The sequence below is a fragment of the Crocodylus porosus genome, unplaced genomic scaffold (assembly GCF_001723895.1).
Source record: "Crocodylus porosus isolate Cpor-Errol unplaced genomic scaffold, CroPor_comp1, whole genome shotgun sequence".
NCBI lineage: Eukaryota > Metazoa > Chordata > Crocodylia > Crocodylidae > Crocodylus > Crocodylus porosus.
This window is the reverse complement of record NW_017728931.1, coordinates 133,624,808-133,634,264: the sequence shown is the minus strand read 5'-3', so window position 1 is coordinate 133,634,264 and position 9,457 is coordinate 133,624,808. Positions and strand designations below refer to the sequence as shown.

Here is a 9,457-nt window from a genome sequence, read left to right as displayed (position 1 = left end):
CGGCCGAGCGGGGGCCTTTAAGGGCGGACACCTGCCTTTAAGGGGAGGGGAGAGCCGAACAGCGCGCGCTATAGCGGGGCCGCCCCTCGGGGCGGGGAGCTGGGGGGACCGCCCCCCTCCCCGCCATGGGGGCGGAGCCGTGGCCCGCGCCTCGCGTCGTCACGCGGCTGTTGGGGATCCCTCGCTCCCTCAGGCACGAGATCCCCTTTTCTGCTTTCTGTTCCCTGCCCTGTGTATCTTGCCTGGCCCTCAGCTCTGCTTTCTGCTCCCTGCCCTGTGCGCTCTACCCCATGCCCTGCTCGGCTTTCTGCCCCCTTTCTCTGTACATCCTGTCCCATCTGCTGCTCGGCTTTCTGCTCCCTTCCCTGTGCACCCTGCCCCATCTGCTGCTCTGGTTTCTGCTTGCTACTGCACTTTGTGCTTCTTTTCCCTGTGCCCCCTGGCTGACCCACAGCTCTGCTTTCTGCTCCCTTCTTTGTGCACTCTGCCCCATCCGTTGCTCTGCTTTCTGCTCCCTTCCCTATGCCCCCTCCCCATTTGCTGCTCTGCTGCTCTGCTTTCTGTGCATCCCCTGCTTTGCTTTCTGCTCTGTCCACAGTGCACCCTGCCCAATCTGCTGCTCTGCTTTCTGCTCTGCTTTCTGCTTCCCTAGCCTGTGTGTCCTGTCCAGCCCACGGCTCTGCTTTCTGCTCCCCACCCAATCCACTGCTCTGCTTTCTGCTCCCTGCCCAGTCTGCTGCTCTGCTTCCTGCTTCCCTACCTTGTGCATCCTATTTAACCCACAACTCTGCTTTCTGCTTCCTTTCCCTGTGCGCCCTGTCCGATCTGCTGCTCTTAGCGTGGCTGACCCTCCAGGATTGCCCTGGCGTCTCCAGGAATGAGAGCGCAATCTCTTGGAGGCTGCTGAAAGGTAAATGATGGGGAGTGCTCATTAAAATAAATATATGAAATGTTGAATCCGATTTATACAGTAGTCTAATGGGTTTTTTAAAGGTAACAGGAACATGCGTTCGCGTTCCTGACGTAAAGCCTACGCACCGTAATGTGTAACTGATCTACACGAGCTCACGGGCACGTTGGCATTGTGTTGCGGGCACGCTAGCGTTCCAGAAACCTCCCGGAATAGATTCGAACAGAGTTGGCAATCCTAGCTGCTCTGCTTGCTGCCTGCTCTGCTTTCTGATCCCTGCTCTATCTGCCCCTGTGCTGCCTGCTCCCTCCATGCACAGGCTTCCCTTGCTACCTGCGGGACCTGTGCCGCAGTTTGGCCACCCTGGCCTGGCGCGTGCAGGCTGTATTGTAGACTCGTGACTGTCAGCCTCTTGCCGTAGGCGGCAGGTGTGGTTCAACCCTTAGACCTAGCAAAAATGGCTTTAAGAGGTCTTAACCTCCATCACAAACAGTACTTGATATGGTTAGCTTTGGGAGAGGTTTTGTGACCAGCATTACTTCTCCCTCTCTACATCTGTCCGTGTGTTTTTTGCATAGATTGTGAAGGACCAGAGTCAGTTTTGTGTGTTTACATTAAAGTTTGCTTTCCTGTGTGACTTTTGTGTGGGTGAGTCTACTGTGCTTTGGGACTTGCAAAAACACTGCAGGGGTATGTTTAAGCCCAAACATGAAAAGTAGAAGCAGTTCTTTTTTAATCTCTAGTTGGGCATCTAATAGTATGGTTAGTCATGTACGCTTTGGGGCAAAGTGTCTCTTGAACGCACTAGAAGTCTTGTATGGTTGAGCCAGGGGGTAGTTTTAACACCTTTTGGGTGGTAGCGTTCAAGTAAAGGAATGAGCACAGAACTGATCTCGACCAGCTAACAAGATGAAAGCTTGTCTGTCTACACCAGGATACTATTACATGGGTAATGTGGGTCCTGGACCAGTTGGAGCAATGTCTCGGACCGGCCAGGACAGGCACGCATCTCGGGCCCAGTGCGTGGGACTGGTCCAGCCATGCGTAGATCAACTCAGACCCAGGGCAGCACCAAGGGCTGGACGACGGAGCTCTGCAAGCCAAATCCAGCCCATAGGCCGTACTGGTGATGCACCTAGCCTAAAAGATGGTTTAGGCAATCCTGCAAACTTTACCAGGCTGGTCCAGACCAGGAGGAATGCAGGCTTTTAAAAACAATTTGCTAATATAGAGTGCCAGTCAAAAAACCTGCTATTCCTGTCCTGTGGGAAATTCTGAGAATTTGGCACTTTGTTTTATCATAAACGGCTGAAAAGTAAAACCTCTGAATTCTTCATTAAATGAAAGTCTGGATATATTATTTCTACAGTTATCAAACTTTTATTTCAATACTACGAAGTTTTAATTCAATAAGATCAAATGATTTTACTTTTTCGTCTGGATTTTTATATTAAATAATAATGAGAAGCAAAAAGTTAATGCTGAAATTAACTTGGTCAAAAGTCAGCATCTTATGTGTTTTGGGGGGGGAAAACGTGCTGTTAGATAATTTTTTTTTATTTGTTTACGTGGCTTAACTAAAATTATTTATTTATACTGTAGGCAAGGCAAACTGTATTTTAACATGCAGTAGGTTGCCATTTTGTAGCCTAAACTTTTCCACCAGCCCAGATAATGTGTGCTAAACTACAGTTTGTCCGGCTGAAAATATTCTTACAAGATACTTTATGCCAGTGCAGACAAGCCCACTGAGTTTTTAATAGAACGACTTGGTTCCACAGCGCCTGTGGGATTGGATTGTTAAGGCGCAATGGGAGCTTTTGCCCAAGGAGACTGTGTCCGCACAAGCATGGACGTTTGTTTTCCCAGGGACAAAAAGCAGTGGCACATCTTGTGTTGCTACTAGTTGTCCGCGGGAAACACTTGTGCCACACACCCTCTGGCACCCAACAGGTTACCCCAGGTGGGGTAGGGGATGTTGGGGCCAGCAACGGTGCTGGCCCCAGCAGCCTTCCCTGGGGGCCTTGGGCGCCTGCTGCTTGGAGTCTGGCCTGCAGCTGGTGTGTGGCATCAGCCAGCCGGGCTTCTGTTTTGGGCAGCACACACTACCCCTGTTTGTAGTGCCCTGCTTTTTTTTTTTTTGCATGGTTTTTTTTAACCCCAGGATCTTCTAAGGTGAAAAAACCCACCCCACAATGCTACCTTGCAGCGTGGGGAACACCTGAATTGCGATGTGTGGCGCTGGGCAGACAGGTCTGTGGTGCCATGTACCGCATGGCCATGCTCATCTGGACATGGCTGTAGAGGATTGGGTTTTTAATTTAATTTCAAATGGAAAAGTTGATCTCTGTGGGGATGGGTCTGGCGTACAAGCCTAGGTAGAAGAAAATGCTGTTGTAGATTTTTTTTTTTTTTTTTTTTTTTTTTAAAGAAGTGTTTGTTTATTAACAAAATCTCAAATGTTTCATTGATTACTTGCTGTTTTCTTGGTTTTTATAGAGTATCTGGCTACCTGGGCAGGGTGATACCTTGGAAACTAACTGGTTCAGAGAGGCACGAGCTCTTGTATAGCCAACAACCTACTTTGTCAGATGCTATGAATGTACGATCTGAAGCCTCCCATCCTGAGGCTGAGAGCCTACAACTTTCTGCCAGAAAACATGTTAAACGTGTGACTATTTAACCAGGCAATTTAAATCATTCTAACAGTAACACATCCTCTTCCTCATTTATTCTGCTTCTTGACTCTGTGTCATCTGAAAACCAGAGCAAAAAAATTATAAACATAATCAAGATTATTGATAATTCACGTTACTGGGGCAATAAACAGCTCTTGGTCCTGCTACCAATGTCCCAATTGACTGGATCTCTGTAGTAACAGCTGACTGTTTGAGATCAGTCAGTGAGCCAGTTTTTAATCTGGTAATCTGCCTTGTTATTTACAGTGCAAGTCTCTGAGTCTGCATAATTGCTAAATAAGACAACATTTGAAGAAGAATTAAACCACAGCAAAACAAAAGGTAAGTTCTAAAAGATATTACCCACGCAGGCCTTTAATGAGCTTCATTCAACCTCTGTGCACTAACATAATGTGTTCAGTCTTTCCAGCTTCGTTTTCCTTAGTATCCTTATACACATAAGCCATACATATGCAGAAATCTATTTAGGGACCTGTGTTAAGGTTTTTACTAAAATCAATTTGACATGTTGGAACCTGAAATAATAAAAAGGGTTTAGGTTTGAGAGCCTCTTCTGTTTGTTCTTACACCTCAAACGCTTGTAAAAATGTATGTGAAAGAATATATATGTATTAACTAAGAAAACCCATTCACTTTGCTTAAAACTTGTCTTGTAACAAGCTGTCTTCACAAAATGGGATATTTTCTTGTTATGGATAGCATAGGGCCCAATTTGGTAACTCTTGAATAGATTAGAAAGGCAGCTAGCATATTGTAATGTGCAACTAAGTACCTAATTAAGTAATTGCTTGTTAATTCAAAGAGTGGCTTTTGTGTAACTGTCTTGGAAAAAGTCTTTTCTAAAAGTAAGTAGAAAACGAAGGAATTAAATTGTTTTGCTTTTCAGTTTATAATTACTCTTTGTGAGTGAATGCACTGCGGCTGGGCCTGATCCTGCTAGCTGTGTCACATAAATTGGCTGGAACTGAGGGTGCTCAGTGTCTCCTAGGATCAGCTGCCATGAGAAAGGAAGGCACTAAAAATACTGAGCACACTCTGTAGCTTTGCAAACTCCCCTGTCAGATACTTTATGCTTGACTTGCCAGACTTTGGTGTTTCAGCCTTAACTTTCTCTTGAGCAGACATTACCAATTTGAATGAACGTGCTCATGACATACTGGGGGATGTCAAACGTGTCCTGTGGGGTTCCCAGACGGATCAGGAATTTGGAGCCCTGTTGGGAGATGCATGTTGGTGATTGGAGCTGAACAACAGCTGCATTAACCAGAGCTGCGATATCTAGCTTGCAAGGAGCGTTGTGCACTGAATCCAGCTTTCAAGGAGGGATGAGTTTGACACTTCTGATATAGACCGTGAGGGACCAAGATGGACAATGTCAGTCACTTCTGACCCATAATTATATCTCCAAGCATGCTTACTGAAGAGGAAGAGGGGTATGATTTGAGCTTACCTAGGAGGTCTATTGTAAACGTTGGCCCAGTGCTATTTTTGTATTTGATGTTACAGGATAGGTACATGTTTTAGTAGATACTTTTAAGGACGTCTGAAAAAAAGCTTCATCAGTGTTGTCAGGTATCCAGGTTGTAGCCATATTGGTTTAGAGGAAAAGGCAACCAGGACTCGCAGTAGAGATGATATCTTTTTTATTAGACCAAAAAGCTTGCAATTAAAGAATTTTTTTGGTCTAATAAAAGATACTTCTACTATGCATCCTGATTTTCATTAGTGTTGTGGGAGGTAACCAATGCACTACACTCGCTCTCAGACTTTTTGCTGTTGACAATATTGCTGAGCCCTACATTTGAAAATCATGAGTCTGGTCCCAAAGAAAACAACCCCTGATTTTTATTTTATTATTATTATTTTTTTTAACCAACTAGTACATTTGGATACTTTGCCCTCTGGTTTCTGAGCTTTTAGGGGGCAAGTGCATCACATTTTCAGTTTTTCTTTAAAGCCACGTGCCCAAGTGGGGAAAGAGCAGTTTTCTTGGTTATGTTTGAATCATGAAAGTCGAGATGTTCAGGCAGTATGTTTCCAGCAGGTAATGCTTTAAAAGAAAGTGCCGCATACTGTAAGACAGTCAGATGGTAAAAGTTGGCAGTGCTGCACACCTTGCTTTTCTGAAAAGTTCACCAGTTTCCCATGTCCTTGTGGCTTTGTTTGGCCAAGTGCGCTATTAATGCAGTGTTAAACACCAAGGTGGCAATAGTCTTTACCTTGCTATGCTTTGCTGGGACAGAGGAGCCGATTTCTAGGCACGAAGCTTTACTAGATACGGGACTATTGATCCAGGATGAAACTGGGAAGTGAACAATAGGTCTGCCCGGGGGTCTTCCAGGGGAGGTCAGGCTGAGAGAAGGGAACCAAAGGGAGGGAAGACAAGCTGGGATCCCATGGTGGAGGCAGGGTAGAGGGGTTAGAAGTAACAGGTGTTTGGGTAAACAAGCTGAATGGGAAACTCCTCTCTTAAACTGCTATTGCGCCAGTCTCTATCTCTCCCTTGAGCCAGCTGGTCACTACCATCTCCCACAGGTGACAGCAGGGGTGCACTGAGAACAGAGAGGATGGGCTCCTTGGGCTGGCATTGCATTGGCACTTGGTAGTTGGAAGGAGTTAACTGTTACTGTATGGGAATCCCTGCTGGGCATAACACCTCCCATTTGATATGGGACATGGAAGAAATTAACACAGAGAAACAAGCCAGGAGGTTCCAGGAAGCCAAACCTTGGGTAGAGATTCCTCAGCCTGCCCCACAAGGTGCATCAGCCACTAGCACATCCTAGGCATGCCAGTCCTAGCTTTCTGAGAGGCTTAGCCTTTCGTGTCTGCTGGGCATAGAGGAAGAAACAGGAACTGGAGCATGCAGAGAAATTGAATCTGCATTGGTATGTGTGTTTTCTTATGGTCAAGAATGTAAATAATCCATAACACAAGATTTTCAGGTCCGTCCAGCTGTACTTTAGGCCTCATAGCTGGGCAAAGCCTGTAATGAACTATTCCAGTGGTGAGCAAGTTTGGTATGTGGTGTTGCTGTGCTGCCAGCCAGAGAAAAAGAGGAGGAATCCCTGGGAGTAGTGCAAAGGTTGCTGTTCCTGCCCTTTGCCAAGATCTATGAGTTTAGGGTAGTAATCCTCAACCAGGCACGGATCCTTTGAATGGCGCTACAAGGTGTGGGATGTATATGCACAGGGTCAAGATGGTTTGTGACTGGCTGCTCCCCCATTCCCACTGCCTGGCCCCTCTGCAAGGAGATAAGCACTGTGATATATAAATGAGTGTTTGAAATGGGGTGCTGTTCAATTCACAACAGTTAGGGAAGAGTGGCTTGAGTTTAAGAAGGTGGAGAACTGCTGGCTTAGGGATTTGGGACTTTGCAAACTCCCTTCCCAATGGAAAATTTCAGGAAATTAGAAGGAACTTCTATATTGGAAAAAAAATGTGTTAGAAGTATGCACCACACAAGAATGCATTTAAACAACATAGAGATTGAAGGATTAAATACTTGGAAGGCAGGACATGCCACCCTAAGATTGCATAAGATTTTTTTTTTTTTTTAAAGATTTCTTTCTCTAGGATTTTGGAGCCGTCTGGCCTGCAAAAATCTAACTGTAGCGTGTATAAATTCTGTGATCCGGAATTATTTGGTTACAAGCCATATAATGCTCTTTTCTATGCAGTCTAATTAAGTGTGGAAAAAATGCTGTCTCCTGCAACGCTGCATGACTACTTGACTGCATTAAAGAAGGGTTGCCTTTTGCACACTTTCCCAAGCATGCAGGAGCCCTTCTGAACTTTGCGCGATGTCTGCAGAGAGGGAGTTTCTTAGGTTTCTCTTTAATGATTCTGAGCATTTGTTTTTCAGCAATTCATAATACCTTTTGCCAAGTATATTACCTTATGTAGACCCAAGTTGCATTTAAGCAGTGTTTTCTGGTTAATTTAGGTCTCAAATTTAAGTTATATAACTTCTATGTTTATAAAACCTAGTGTTTCCATTGTGTTTCTTAAATGTCAGTGGAAACTATTTTTTTAATAAAACATCTAAACAGGCCCATGCATTGCTTGGAACTAATATGCTACAGCATCCTGCAAACATCTAACTGAAAATACAGCCAGTTAGAACCAGGACTGTAAACAAAAGAGACAGCAATCATTCACATTTCTAAATCTAAGCCGAGAATGAAAATAATGGAAAATGCTATTAAACCCCAATTCTGCAAAATTTAAGTCCACCATCTTCAATGGGCCATTCTTGTCTTTACAGTTATGCCTGTACTTAAGATTGTTTGGGGTTGGCTCCTGACATATTTAAAAAAAAAAAAAAAAAAAATCGCATCTCATTGTTAAGTGTGATTAGTGTGGGTTTTTTTTAAACATATGAATTTGAACCTGAATGTGCCTGTCTAACCTGTCATGCAGCACAAACTCAGCATGGAGTTTCTCACAATCTTCTCCAGTTTTCACTCTGTAAAATAAGTTTGTGTTATTGTCACCTTTCACCACCTCACTTTCTACTTCCTCTTGCACGTCATTAATATACCCTGCTAAATAGCCCTGATCCACACACTGGTCTCTCACATGCCTCAATATTTACTTCTCTTTGCTCAGAGGAACAGATGTGTGTTACGACTCTTCTGTCACTTGCCCAGGACTTTGCCACTTACCCTACACTTGAGTGAAGTAAGTTGCTTTTCTTAATGGTCTCTCCTCTGCGGGAATTTATCAAAAGCCTTTTGAAAGTGTAAGGAAATGTTATCTGACAGGTCACTTTTAACCGCTTGTGAACTGCTCGTGTGAACTTCTCCCCTAGTGTATCGTAAAAATGTAAAGAGGTGCAATTTTCCAACATGTTTCTTTTGCAGGCAAGTGTATGTATCAAAGTGGTATGCGCCTCTCTCCTCTTGATTCCCTCAACCCCTGGATAGGAAGACAACATTTAGATCTTGCAGCTGTTCTAATTTTGCAGCCAGGTTTACTTCCCTGCCATATCTGCCTGCTTCCATTCCACATCCATACCTCATTCCCCGAGATGCTGCTTTAGCACCTGTTACTGTGTTATCCCCATTTTAGAGATGGGGGAAGTGAGGCAAAGATTACATGACTTGCCCACAGTGGAGAAAACGGCCCTCATTTTCAAGTCCCAGGCAGATACTTTGACTATTGCACCATCTTTCCTCTCTCCCCCCCACCCCCCAAATACATGGTTTTCACTTCTTGGTTACCAGCTGCTGCTGCTGCTGTTTCTGTAACTCTCAGTCCTTTTTTTTTTTACAGGAGGCCTGTCACCTGAGTTTTTCATTGTCTAAGGTCCAGTGAACAGGGCACTGGACTAGGATTTAATAGACTTGGGTTCTTTCCCTGACCTCTCATACAATGCTGGGCAAGTCTTTTCTTGCCCCTCATTTGAAACCACAAGTCTAGGGCATGACTACACACCTATGAAACTTAATCCAAGTAACAGCAGTCTGTGTTTATTCACTAGTCTTGCTGCATATACTGTATTTTAGTTTCTGGTCCCACACTTCGGTAATTTTTTGGCTTTGATGTATTTATTCTCTCCCCTCCTCCAGTTATCATGACAGTTGTAAATGGTGTGGTCACTTCATGCTCTGATCCTATCAGATTTCACAAGCAGGGGCAGATCAGGAGGTGGTGTGGTGCCACATTTGCCAGCCTTCCTCCTCCTTGCCCTGGTTCCCCCAAGTGTTCCCTGCCAGCCTCAGAGAAGGCACAGGGAGGGGGATCCCATTTGTGGCTGCCACTGTGGGCAGCCAAACCCAACTCTCTAGCCAGTCAAGTGGGGCAGCCGTGGCAGTGGGTGAGTGTCCCCTTCCAGCTCCTAGAG

At 44.9% G+C, this 9,457-nt stretch overlaps 1 protein-coding gene and 1 long non-coding RNA gene across 6 annotated transcripts in view; one reads left to right on the top strand and one right to left on the bottom strand.

Annotated features, from left to right (window-relative positions):
* SEPHS1 (selenophosphate synthetase 1) overlaps positions 1–99 on the bottom strand; it is a 32,807-nt gene extending 32,708 nt beyond the window's left edge. The window contains exon 1 of the mRNA XM_019543689.1: positions 36–99. The gene's annotated coding sequence lies outside the window, so the exon portion shown is untranslated. The remainder of the gene's footprint in view (positions 1–35) is intronic.
* A 490-nt stretch (positions 100–589) lies between these two features.
* Positions 590–9,457, top strand: part of LOC109315794 — a 24,652-nt gene continuing 15,784 nt past the window's right edge. For 2 of the 5 annotated variants that reach the window (XR_002102618.1, XR_002102617.1), the window contains exons 1-2: positions 593–910; positions 3,856–3,930. This is a non-coding gene — a long non-coding RNA (uncharacterized LOC109315794). Of the gene's footprint in view, positions 911–3,855; positions 3,931–4,730; positions 4,861–9,457 lie in introns of those variants that run through there. The other 3 variants (XR_002102616.1, XR_002102615.1, XR_002102614.1) reach the window with 3 other exon arrangements.